We start from the raw sequence: 13,268 nt of genomic DNA, 5'->3' as shown, positions 1-13,268 counted from the left end.
CCTCATAAAGTTCAGGGTACTTCAATTTCCAGGTACATGGGTGCCTCCTGGTTCAACCTGGAAGCTCTCTGAAACCGTCCTTTTGGGTTTTTATGGTGGCTTCATTACATAGACATGACTGATGCAATCATTGGCCATTGGTGATTGAAATCAATCTCCAGCCCTCTCCCCTCCCTGGAGGTTAGAGGGTGGGGCTGGAATTTCCAATCCTCTAATCAAGGTTGGTTCCCCTGGCAACCAGCCCCCATCCTTAGGGACTTTCCAGAAGTCACCTCATTATCATAAACTCAGGTGTAATTGAAAGAAGCTGGTTACACATGACAAAAGACATCCATTTCACATTTATTACTCAGTTTCAGGAACTGAGGACCAAAAGAAATATTCTAACAAAAAATGCCCTTCGTTCCATGAGTCATGATTTTATCACATGACCCTGCTTAGATACAAAGAAGGCTTAAGAAAAAAAGCATCTGCCATTTCAGCCTCTTTAGAAGGAACTGGATTTGACCATCATAGAAGGGTGGGAGAACAGGATCAGCACATGAGCTAGGTGAACACTAAAGAGAAGAATTACCAACACGTACCTGTGATGACCCTCTATATCCTAAGATGACACATGTGAACATCACTTCCTAAATATGAACAGTAAGGGATAGTCATTTAGATGTGTTCTGTAACTTGTAATATGTCTTATGCTTCTCTTATGCATAGGATTGTCCCCATAATGAAAGAAGTGACTTTCTGTTAAAGATGATTTAGATAGCAATGCAGAAAACATCTTTTCTCATTGCTGGTCTTACACCTTATGTCAACTCTAAGGAAATCAATGCCTCCACTACAAAGATGGAGCTGAGAGCAAGGGAACATCGATTCCACGCCGGGCTTTCTACCAGGAACTTGACACCCATCCTCTCATTCAGTTCTCACACTGATCCTGGGAGGCAGCATTAAACCGGAACTGAGGTTCACTGGGTCAAGTTTTTGTCTCAAGTCAGAGAGCTGAGTAATGGTACAGCTGGATGTCCATCCATGGCCTGTTAAAGAGCATCCCTCTGTTAGAACAGGTACATGTCAGGAGGTGATGCCACGTGTATTGAAATATGCTAAACATTCTACTTTTGTAAGCACTCCTGCTGGGAACCTCAGCACTGAGGAAAGCAGGAGATATCTCTTTGAAGTCCCTCTTGCTTATGCATTTAATATATCATTGGGTCTCACAATGTAGGGATCATTTTCCTAGTCCAGGACATTTATACAGCTTGTGCAATGATAACCATCAATCACATTAGAAACAACTACGGGAATGCCAGTGGTTGGGACTCTTTGCTTTCACTGCTGAGGGCCAGAGTTCAATCTCTGCTCGGGGAACTAAGATCACACAAGCCACACGGCGTGGGCGGAAAAAAAAAAAAAAAGAAACAACTACGAGAACAAAAATACCAAGGGTTTGCCTGAGCTTTGCAGAACCTATTATCCGAAAGAATATGTAATTTGTTTTGAACCTACACATTCATTATTCATTCAACAGATATTAACAGAGCATCATGCCTTGGACATCTGTAGATGTTTATAAATGTGGATTTGTGATCAGCCTTTAATCCACCAACTATTTGCTGATTATCTCCTAGGTGCCAGGCATTGTGATAGATTCTGGTGGGTTAAAGAAATCAGCAAAACCTGGTCCCTGCCCTCAGGAACTCTGTTACTTGAGAATTATTCTTCAATCTCTCCAGAAAAAAAAAAAAAAAAAAAGATGTGTTCTGCCCTTTTCCCTAATGTAGGAACATAGTCACATGTATAAAGTCATAGATTATGTGCTGGCTTTTGTGTTTTCGCCCACTCTAGATGCATTCTCTAGCCTTCTCCACACTGTTCCAGGCCCTGTGGCCTGCTTGATCTGGCTTCCCTTGCCTGATGGCATCCAGTTGGGTTTGCCAACGAGAGGCACCAGTGGGAAACTGGAGGGGGGAGGGGATAAGATGCAGTTTAAGTTATTTCTTTTCTGCTCCCTCTTTGTGTCATCATGGTGTGTGTGGGAGGGACTATGGTTCCCACTGGGTGCCCTCCTCCAGAGTCCTGGGTGGGTTTCTCCAGAGTTCCAACTCTCACTGGGCTCCAGTAACACTGTTTTCCTTTCATTCTTTTGGCCGTGGGAGTGACAATGGCTTCCTGCCTTTACTGGTCTCTGGGTGCCTTACTCTTTCTTATTTGTTCTCTTAACCTGGCACAGACATCTATAAATAGTCCCTGTGTTAAAATCTCCTCATTTGAACCATCTGGGGCAAATGCTGTTTCTTACTGGGACCCTAGTTAATCAGAATACCGAAGTTGACAACACTGGAAAAAATCATCAGATCTCTCCTTTTCGTTTTACAGGGACAGAAATCAGGTCCAGAGAGCATGGCACTTGAATGAGGTTGCTTCGTCTCCACGGGAAGAAGAAATACCAGCTCACCTGCCTCTCCAGCCCCTGCTCCTGTGACACGCACCCCAGACCACCTCCCAGCCTGAGAGGTGTTTCCTTTTGTGGGGTCTGATCTTCCAGGCTTTGGACAATGTCCGCTTCTGCCAGCGTTTAAGCCTGCAAGCTAAGGACATGAATGAACTGAGTCATCCCCACAGAGCTTCATTAATTTCAAGGCAATTTAAGATTTCTGAGTCATAGGTTTCAGCCACTTAGACTTTCCCAGCTGGTACTGCACTTGCCCACACACATTTTTCTTTCAAGATTGCATCTGGGTCTAGCTGTGTGGCTTGCCCACTCTTCATCAGTTTGGGAAGAGAAATCGACCTCCTAGAGTGATCCGTGCCGGGCTATGCCTTTTCCATGTGCCGTGTGCATTGGAGTCTTTGCACGAGGACTTAATGGAATTAGCTGTCTGCAGCTCGATTCAGACTCAAACCACCGGAGACACGCACATTTCCACATTCTATATCCAACACGATATTTCACCCAGCCTCCCAAGGAAACTCAGTTATACCATATGGTGACTCCATTCTCTGAATAATATTTAGCAACTTGATGAACAAAGACTGAATCATATCTTAACTCTCTTGGCCAAGTATTGTTTTATATAGCCACCGTATTAGTAATATATATGTTTTATTTTTTACACTAGTACTTCCTGAGACGCCCACTGGAAATGAAGAGCTAGACCTCACTGGAAGAAGCCTGCACCGTCAAGGCATTCTCGCTTCTTAGCCATCTTCTATTCAATATTGCATTGTGTATATGATACATTCAGAACCTCTGCTTTTTCTTTTCCTCCAGAACAGCTGCTGGATTGAGCAACAGTCTCCCGGGGTAACACAGCAGGGACTCCTGGGGCATTTCCCAGACGCAGAAAACAAAAGATGTGTATCCATGGGGAGGATAGGGCTGGAGCTATCTCCCTCCCACCAGGGAGAAGTCCTACAGTCTCAGGATATGGGGAGGAATCTTAGCAAGCCTCTGTGGGGGGTCCCTGTGGTTAGGTGATCTTCAGAAAGTCACTTTCCTTTCTGAGCCACAATTATACAAGGATAATAATGAACACCTTTGATAAACTGGAAGACAGTAGGCAAGGCCTACGTCAGTCATTTATAATGTGCAGGCACTGTTGAAGCCTTCTACGTGCTAAAATAGATAACCAACAGGAACCTACTGTATAGCACAGAGAACTATATTCAATATTTTGTAATAACCTATAAGGGAAAAGAATAAGAATATATATATATGTGTGTGTGTGTATATATGTATATATATAAAAGTGAATCACTTTGCTGTACATCTGAAACTAACACAACATTGTAAATCAACTCTACTCCAATAAAAATAAATGTAATCAGAAAGAGCAGCAAAAAAAAAAAAAAAAAAAAAGTCTTCTATATACAACCACAGGTAAGATGTAATCTATACTTTCAATGAACTAACCAGCTGAAAATAGGAATATGCAGGGATCATTTCAATGAAATATGGCTTGGCTAAGATAGAACTTCGCACAGTGGAGACTCTTAGCTCAACCTGAGAATTCCTGAAAAAGCTGGTGCTCAACGTGAATCTTGCCAAAATTTATGGAAATGAGAAAGGTATTCCAGACAGTCGAGAGCCTGAGTCTCAATTACTGGAGAATATAATGCGTTGCACAGAGTGCTGGGAATAAGGCCACATTTATAGTTATTAAGAAATATTTTTTATAATTATTAGAGCGTTGGTGGTTTTTGAAAATCAAGAAAGGGATTTCTGGGGGAGTCCTCAAGGTATGATAATACTCTTCCCATATCCATGGCAACTCTTGGGCCCATCTTCATGGGAAATTGCTGTAAAGTGCTGACCTTCTGAGAATTAGGAGACAGGAACCAGCCTAATCCACTGTTTTCTGAATGGAATTGCATTTTCTCCGCATGCATGTGTACCCAGCAGTGTGACAAGTACAGAACAGAGGAGAAGGGAGAAGATGTGGCCCTTTCCCTCAGGGAGCTCCTGATCTATTGAGACAGTCATGTTCACCTCATATAATTACAGCAGATTAATCAGAATTCAGTATATAGTCATGGTCCAATGATGCCATGCCCGTCAGGAAAGAGGATATTCTCTAAGCCAGACGCATCAGAAGAAGGAGGGCTTGGGAGTCATTCAACCTGTGTTTATTAAGTATCATCTTACGATAGGAATTCTTTTTATTCCTCTGGGTAAGGCTTCCTAGAGGAACTGCCTAGCGGACCCAAATAGAAGTTTCCTATTTACTGAGTGAAAAACTGACCTGATACTTAATGGTGGAAAACCATCACCAGGGTATTATACGGTGATTTTGTGCAGCAGGTATTTGGGCAGCTGGCAACTCGGTGGTATTCTGTTGGGGGCTGGTCTGGTCTGGGAGGATCAAGATGGCTTTCATTCTCCTGCCTGGAGCTTTGTCAAGGTTTGGCCAGAAGGCTTGGCTCCAATGGGCCCCTCTCCCTCTCCATGTCATCTTTTGGGCCTTTCTGTGAGGTTTCTCCAGGAGGGTAGTTGATTGGATTTATTTGGAGGCTCAGGCCTCCAAGAGACTAAGGAAGAAGCTTCCAGTCTTCCCGAAGGCAAGACCTAGAACTGGCCATGCATCATATCCACCATTTTTTATTGGTCCAAACAATCTCACACGAGTTTATATTCAAGGTCAGGGCACGGGACCCCGCCTCTTAATGGGAGGAGTGTCAAAACTCTGTGGCCATCTTTAACCTGGCACATTTATCCCTCGACTCTGGTCACTTCATGTGTGTAAGACAATCTTGGTGATTTATGGCTCAAGCAAAAATGTGATAGGAAAAGGAAAAAAAAAAAAGAAAAAAATCTCAGATGAGGAAATAGGGTAGGGCGTGAGAGGCGTCTTTCATTATACTGTGAATTCCTATACGGTCCACTGGGCTCTGCCCAGAACCTAGTATGGTGCTTGACACACAGAAAGTGATCCATCAACAGAACTGAGCTAACTGACAGGCATTTATTACTATATTTCTAGTTGTGTGAGTGAATTTCTCACACTAAATCTCCCAGGAAATGTGCCAGGGGAATCTTATTGCAAAACTAGCAGTTTATTGGGTTGACAAAGAGAACATTCAATTAAGGAGATTTTCAGAACACAATGGAATCATTTTAGTTGTGAAATGTGGACTTAAAAAGTAATCATTTAGAAACATCCAAGAAGCATTTGAAGACTGGATGACAGGACGCAGCCCCTTTTCATTCAAGCACAGACTGAGGGTCCTGCGTGGGCACGGAAGTGCAGAGGCCCAGGCAGATGTGGGTCAGGCCCAGGTCTCTCTGCTGCACTCCCACATCCAGGCTCATTCTACAACACCAGGCTTCTAAGAAGTTGATTTACCCAGAAAACCGTGATAGCAACCACCACGCATCCATCACTGTCCTAGCACTGAGGGTACAGAGGGAAATTAAAACATGGCGCTAGGTCTCCAGGGCCTCCAAGTCTCTAGATTGGGGCATTCTCTGCCCATTCCTAGATTCCAGGGAGATGCTTGGGCACCTCAAGGTAGATCAAGATGGCAGGGGGTAGAGAGGCTGAGATAGCCCATTGCCCAGCGATGGAGCCACCATGCCAGAGGGGAGAATTCTTGAAGAATATCAGAAGTGTACAAATTCCCTCAGTGTAGGTCAGCAGCTGTTAGCTTCCACCCCTTCCTGTTAAACATAATCATCTTCACCCCAAGATTCTGATGTACCACCCTAGAGAATGCCAAGGCAGGCAAGTTCTGAAAAGGCTCCTCATGGTTCCTGGTATTCACACCTTGTGTAATCCTCTCCTGTTGTGTTTGCGATGGCCTTGGTGGCTTGCTTCTGACAAGCAGACTATGGCAAAATGATGTGGGATGTCACTTCTGGGATTAGGCTATAAAAGACTTTGACTTCTCTCTGGCTCTTCTGGGGTATTTGCTCTAATCAAGCAAGATGCCATGCTGTCAGCTGCCATGTGGAGAGGCTCATGTGACTCAGAACTGAGGGTGGTTTCCAGTCAACAGCCAGGGAGGAAATGAGATCCTCAGTCCAACAACGTTCAAGGACTTGAAACCTGCCAATACCTAAATGGGTGACCTTGGAAGCTGAAGCTTTGGGGGGGGGGGGCAATTTGTTATGCAGCAACAGATAACTAATACAAGCATATAAAAGAAGAAAATTTAACTAACTCAGCTCTTGGTCTAGTGCCTCTTTCTACTACACCATGTGATTTCTGGCTAATAAGGATCTTTCATCCGGAGGACAGGGGAACATCTGGTCAGTGGCATGAAGTCCTAGTATTTTAACTCAGCAGTCATATTCCCCCATGGTCTGACAGTGACCTTGTCTCCCAGTTGTCCTCAGTATCCATAGGGGATTGGTTCCAGGACCCCTCCCCCACTCCCCCTCAGAAGCCAAAATCCACAGATGCTCATGTCCCTTATATAAATTTTTAAAATTTGCATATAACCTATGCACATCTTCCCGTATACTTTAAATAATCTCTCGATTACTTATAATACCTAACACAACGTAAATGCTATGGAAATAGTTGCTGATGCAGGCAAATTCATGTTTTGCTTATTGGAACTTTCTGGAATTATTTTTCTCAAATATTTTTGATCCGCAGTTGACTGAATCCATGGATGTGGAACCCGCAGTTAAGGAGGGCTGACTGTACTTTGTACAGGAGCCCTGTAGTCAGGGCCAACCCACACTACTTCCAGGCCCTCAACAGAGATTCACCCACCTGCCCACAGTCCTCATGACGCCCTGCAAGGTCCGTGCTATGATGGTGCCATTTTCAAGAAGCAGAAGCTAAGGTTTAGGGATATTCTGTAATTGCCATAAGGTCAGAGAGCTACTGAACTTCAGAATAAGGGCTCAGTAACAGCTTCCTGATCTCTTGAATGACGATTGGTTGACTTTTGTACCTAACTCTTTTCTAGATGCGTTGCAGAGTCTGTCAGGGGTCAAGCGCTGTGGTCACTGAGCAACTGTGTGATTTAGAAAGAGGATTACTTCCCTGTAGCAAAATACCCTAAAAGTCATAGTTTTTAGCAAGCTCTCTTATTATGCATATGAAGATAATGAAGCCTGAGGCTTGATGCACACCCCATATTTAGAACAAAGGACATTATTTCTTCAACCTTCCTCCAGTTTACACCCCCAGGATCACACACCATCCCCCAGGTCCACACATACAGAAGGACCCATTTTCTAAAGTGTTGGCTTCATTGCTAGGAGCTATCCATCCAGTGAAGAACAAGCCTCAACCTTTCTGAGTTCTGGGACACAATTTGAATAATATAAAATTTCATGTTGTCCCAAGGGATAGCAATTATACCTAGATATATTTTTTAATTGCCTAAATGGGGAGCAATACTATGAAATTAGTTGTTTGCTTACAGTTTTATATTTTATTAACCCCCAAAGCACTCATGCATATTTGGATGTGAATTGCACAGATATGGGTGAGACATACCATTCATTCCATCTGTGGTCTACTGAGTAGATTGCCCTGTATAGCGCTGAGTCTCCATGCTGCACACGCTCTACTCTAAGCCCACCTGGGGATCCAGGGCTCACAAGGTGGAAACCACTATTCTATACATAATGCCTTTTTGTTTAGATATGCTGTCCTGGTTTGCAACTATCCAATGAAACCATCAAATGAAATTCTATGCAAGGAGCCCCAATGTAGGACCTCAAAATTGGTTTAAGTTTAAAACAAAATTTTGACACAGAAGGAAAGAGAAGAGAGAGAGGAGAAAGAGGGATGCAAGGACAAGGCAGAAGCGGAAGGCAGTTGCAGGAAGGAGAGCTGTGTCGTAAAATGAACGCAGGATTTGCTATCAGAAGTACTGGGTTTGTGCTCACGAGCTAGTGACTTAAATTCCTTGAGACACAGTTTCTTCTACCGAGGCCAGTAATGAACCTCCTTTATGGAGCTATCGTGAAGATTAAATGGCACAAAATTCATAAGAGTGCTTTGTAAACTGTCAAGGCTGTGGCACATATTAATTCTTAATAGACCTTAGTCTGAGCAATCAGGGCCATCCAAGGCCATGTTGCTAATTGGCCAAGTTGGGGCCCAGATCGACTCAATGTGTCCTTGTTCAGACACTGGTCTACTGGTGACCAGCTTGATTTTCCCAAACTGAAGGTTGGCTTTTAAAAGCTGAAGAGGGACGTAAATGATCATTTGATTCAGCCTATTCCCTTGGTAAGGAAAGTATCGTTACCGCCACTCCACGATGGGCAGGGGATTGAAGTGCCACACAGAGCCCTAAAGGTCATGAAACAGAGGTGGGCACTCAGCTCCCTTGAGGTCTATCTGTGTGCCAGGTATGGAAACACACACTAGATTTTCCAGAACACCCTTCTGACTGAATCTATTTTTACAGTAACCTAACACTCTAGATAAATGTAAATTTGCAGCACTTCCTGGACCAGCTGGATCGTTTTACCTGTTTTCACTTTTGTTTATTAGCTGCTCAGCAATACATAACAGGATGGTAGACAATTTGTGATACCCAGAAAATTCCCATATCCTGGGTTTCCCAGCATCCTCTAATTTAAAAGCAACAACAACAACAAAAAATTCTCCTAGGGCCTGAGGAAAAAAAGGGTTCCAAAATGGCAATTTCTTCTGTATTTATACACTGGACTTTTCCTAGTGGACCATTTATCCAAAGAGAAAAACAGACCCCTTACCTAGCCATGGTAAAACAAACCATCACAAAGTCACCTTTTAATAGGTACTGTTAGGATTCACCTTGGACATAAGCAGCTATTTTTCAAACACAAGCTGCTTGGAGAAAATTGAGAAAAGAAATCACTATTATGGAAGGATTATAAGTGGGCCATTTAAGCCAAAGGTTTAGACATCTAAAAAAGCATGATGACAGGCAACGTGATGTAGTAAACCTTATTCATTCCCCTGCCCCCTTCTTCCCCAGCACGCACACACACACACACACACACACACACACACACACACACACACGTGACCAGCATAGCCACTGAGTAATGGGCAACCATGGGAAAAGTTAAAGAGTTTCTCTGGGTCCTGGTTTCTTCATCTGTAAAGTGGGGGTACTAATATCTATTTTGATGGGTTGTATAAGAACCAGAGAGAAAGTGGCTAGTCTAGCACTCAAAAGGCATAATTAAAGTATAATTATTATTAAAGTTAGTAATAGAGAAGACTCTCACAGTAATGGGGCAATTTATGTCATGAAGCTCGGAAGTAAGCCACAGGCCTCATCACCACTGGAAATGTATCTCTCCATCATGACTGTATCCAAACCCCAGGGTCATAGTGAACTTGGCCAAATGCATCTCTGACAGCTGTAGCAGGGAAGCTGTGTACCCTCTTCCCTGGATCTCTCCCTTCCTCCTTACACAAAGGAGTGACAGAAACTCTTCCTAGAGTTAACATGGAGGAATAATTTGGGGCACTTATCTTCGTGGCGACTTTTACTGATTCTGATACTAAGAGATCTGTAGATTCTATCATCAGGAATATCTAGATTGCAACTCATGCATTAACACCACCAACCTCCTTGTTATTGACCAAGCACACCCATGCCTCCCTGATCTTGAACATACCATTTAAAACCTGAGGCAGCCATAAAGCCAAATAAGAGAACTAGGGAACATGATTAGAGCAACATAGAGGGAACTCCTTGGAAAGGAGTAATTCCAGGGAAACACAGAGGCACCAACCATCAAGTAGGGTATGACTCAAGTCATAGGCATAGAGGTGGGAAACTGGAGTCCACAAAATGGTGTGAGTGGCCGGTGGGCATGTAACCAAGAGGAGTGGGAGATGAAGTTGTTGGGAAGTTCTTGAGTTCCAGCCCCGTGTCTATACCCAAGTTTCCAGGTATGGTCAAGAAGATTGTGTTTTGCACAACCCCAGGGGTGCCATTCACAAAGACTTCAATGGGGAATGGAATGTTCTGCACTTGTGCAGTCCACAGCCTGCACATCAGCACATGGCAGCATTCTCTACAGTTCGTCGTGGAAGTTTGTCACAGATTTTTGAGCCTAGGTATGGCTTGCTGTGAGAGTTGTTTAAGAAACATGAATGTCATCACCCGTGGTATATGTCAGCCTTCAAGTGACACAGTAGTCTTAGGAGTTGTTCTCAGAAACCACTTATTTGATCAAGGAACACAGTACTTAGCTTAGGGCTTCATACTTAGCAGGAAACTACCGTACGTTTGCTAAATAAATGAACTAATGAGTGATGACGTGAATTAAGGAGCAGTTAAGTACATTTCAAGACAGAGAATGTTCTGGAAAGCATGCAGAACAGATTAGTGACCTGTGGCAACTGGATCTGACTGTTCTACAGAGTGGACTGGTGAATATTTCCCTGTAATTATATAATCCTTATTTTAATTGGCACATCACCTTTTATCATAGCTACATAATTGTATTTAACCATACCTACGACTGTATATTTAACAACTCCTTTACATTTTATTGATACTTTAAGCATTTTGTCTATTATTATTATTATTAAAAGTTGGATTGCTTTCTGTGGACATATTTCCATAATAATAATAATATTTATTTATGTTACATGCAAGACCTTGTGCTAGTTGCCTTATATACATCTTCCATAATTTTCACGTTAGGTAAATTTCAGATTACCGTTCTATTTTATAATTAAGGTATTCTAAATTCATCTAAGGTCATATAGCTAAAAAGTGAATGAATGAAGAGTCCCACACAGATCTTCCTACTACATGTTTTTTTTTTTTTTCAATCTGACAAGAATTACTATCAATCCAGGTAAAAAGGTTTAAGGCACTTGGTATAAATCATGTAATTTATCCTGCACTACAGTCGTTTCCAAAGGTCATGAATTTGGCCTTCAAGAATGGGCAGGACTGTGGCCACTGTATAATTTCATCAGAAGTAATGAATGTATCAATACTATCAATCGTTTACAGCATTGGTTACCCATCACTATCAGTTATTTTCTCAGTCTCTCCAGGTGACAGTGCTTTCTCTTTCCTTGGAAGTGCACTGATATTTACTCCATGTGACCTCCAGCGCGATCTTTCTAGAACCCCAACCAACCATGCTACTTGCCCCATTTAATGGTAGCCTAGACTCTACATCTCTTCTATTCTGGTTGGTCTATCAGCCCCTCCCCATTCTAATCCCAACTCACTTTGCCTGCCACGTGCCTGGCCACTGCCACCAAGCTGCCAATACCAGAGCCATGGGGAGTTACTAGAAATTTCAGAACATCCCACTCCTTTGCTTCTGCACATTCTTTCTCTCTGCCTGAAATGCCAATGACAATCTCTTATTTATGTTATTTATGTACAGGAAGTACACTTTTTAAATCATTGTATCTCTTTTCTCAGTGTCTGGTACACAGTAGGTTTCAATAAATACTTGAAAAAAATGTGAAAAAAATCACATTTTCTGGAAAATTCCCTGAAGCCCGGGAAAAGTGGTTCCTTCCTCTACACTTCCTGGATGCTTTGATATCTAATTGCCACATTGTTACACAATGAAATGATGTATTTCCATATGTCTGTCTGAAGCCGGACTAGGAGCTCCTGGGTGTCAGAGACCAAAGCTTACTCATACTTGGATCCTTAACACCCAGCGCAGGCCCAGCTTATGGTAAACCTTCATAGATTTCCTGGAATTGAAAAATATAATTCTAAAGCAATCACATGAGCTGAGCAGGGCGGGTGTTAGGCTTCTCATTTTACAGTTTAAAAAAGAGGACCCAGGGAGGAAAAAAAAAAAAATGTCTTGACTCAATTTTCATTCAAAAATCAGAGGCCCAGACAGGGCTGGAACAGGGTCTCCTAAACCCCTAGTTATAAAGCGCTGTTGGTGGCCACTGAACAGAGGAGGCTGGCGCCTTTCTTTCTGACCCCTCGGCAGAGAAACAGAGGTCTGTTCCTGAGACAGGGACCAGCACAGGTGTCTTCATGGGACCAGACTGGGTGAAAGGATACTGTTCACCACTCATGGTGATGGCCTGGGGGAACAGATGAGTCCCCCTAGGGTCAGGGACTGGGTCCTGGTTTGTGAGGAGTAGCTTGGTGAGACCTGCCAGGAGGCATGCGACCACTCCTTGACCTTTTCAAACCCTGCGGCCCTGTGGTGGCCTGTCGTACAGTCTGTGTCCTCTCTGGCCAACCTCCCAGGAACTGCTTATCACCAGAGTAACTTGTTTGTGCATAATTATAAATTATAAATATGCTCCAGGGGGCATAATTATACAGAGCTCTCTTTTTTGCTCAAAAGTGTCCTACTGTGGGCAATACATGATATAGTCCCCTTTTCCTCCCCCACTAGAAAATATGCATACATGTATGTAAAAGCTCAGAGCGCTCCAAGAGTCTTGTAAACGCCCCTTTCCCAGCCCCTTGGCTTTTATTTATTATTATTTTTTTTAAGTTTGTCCCCCCCCCCCGCCCCACCCCGACCAGATTGCTTGATTTACCAGGATACATTAGGTTAAGGCCTGGAGGTCCCAGCCTCTGCCTGAGTTCAAGCCCCTTTCCTGACGTGTGCCTGCCTAAGCCAGAGGACTGGCACCTCCTGCAGAAGTTGAGAATAGCTGGAGTGAAAAGGCAGCCCTCACCTGGTTCTCAGTGTTGAACGCCTTTTTGGTCCACGTGTGCGTCGGGGCAGGGGGCGCCACTCTGGCTAGCGGCCTGGAGCCTCGCAGGAGGTGTGCGTAGGGCATTGAGGGCACTGCTTCACTGGGCCAAGGCCCTCTGGGCACTGTCTTGGGAGAGGAAGAAGA

The sequence above is a fragment of the Balaenoptera ricei genome, chromosome 13 (assembly GCF_028023285.1).
Source record: "Balaenoptera ricei isolate mBalRic1 chromosome 13, mBalRic1.hap2, whole genome shotgun sequence".
NCBI lineage: Eukaryota > Metazoa > Chordata > Mammalia > Artiodactyla > Balaenopteridae > Balaenoptera > Balaenoptera ricei.
This window is presented reverse-complemented; position numbering follows the sequence as displayed.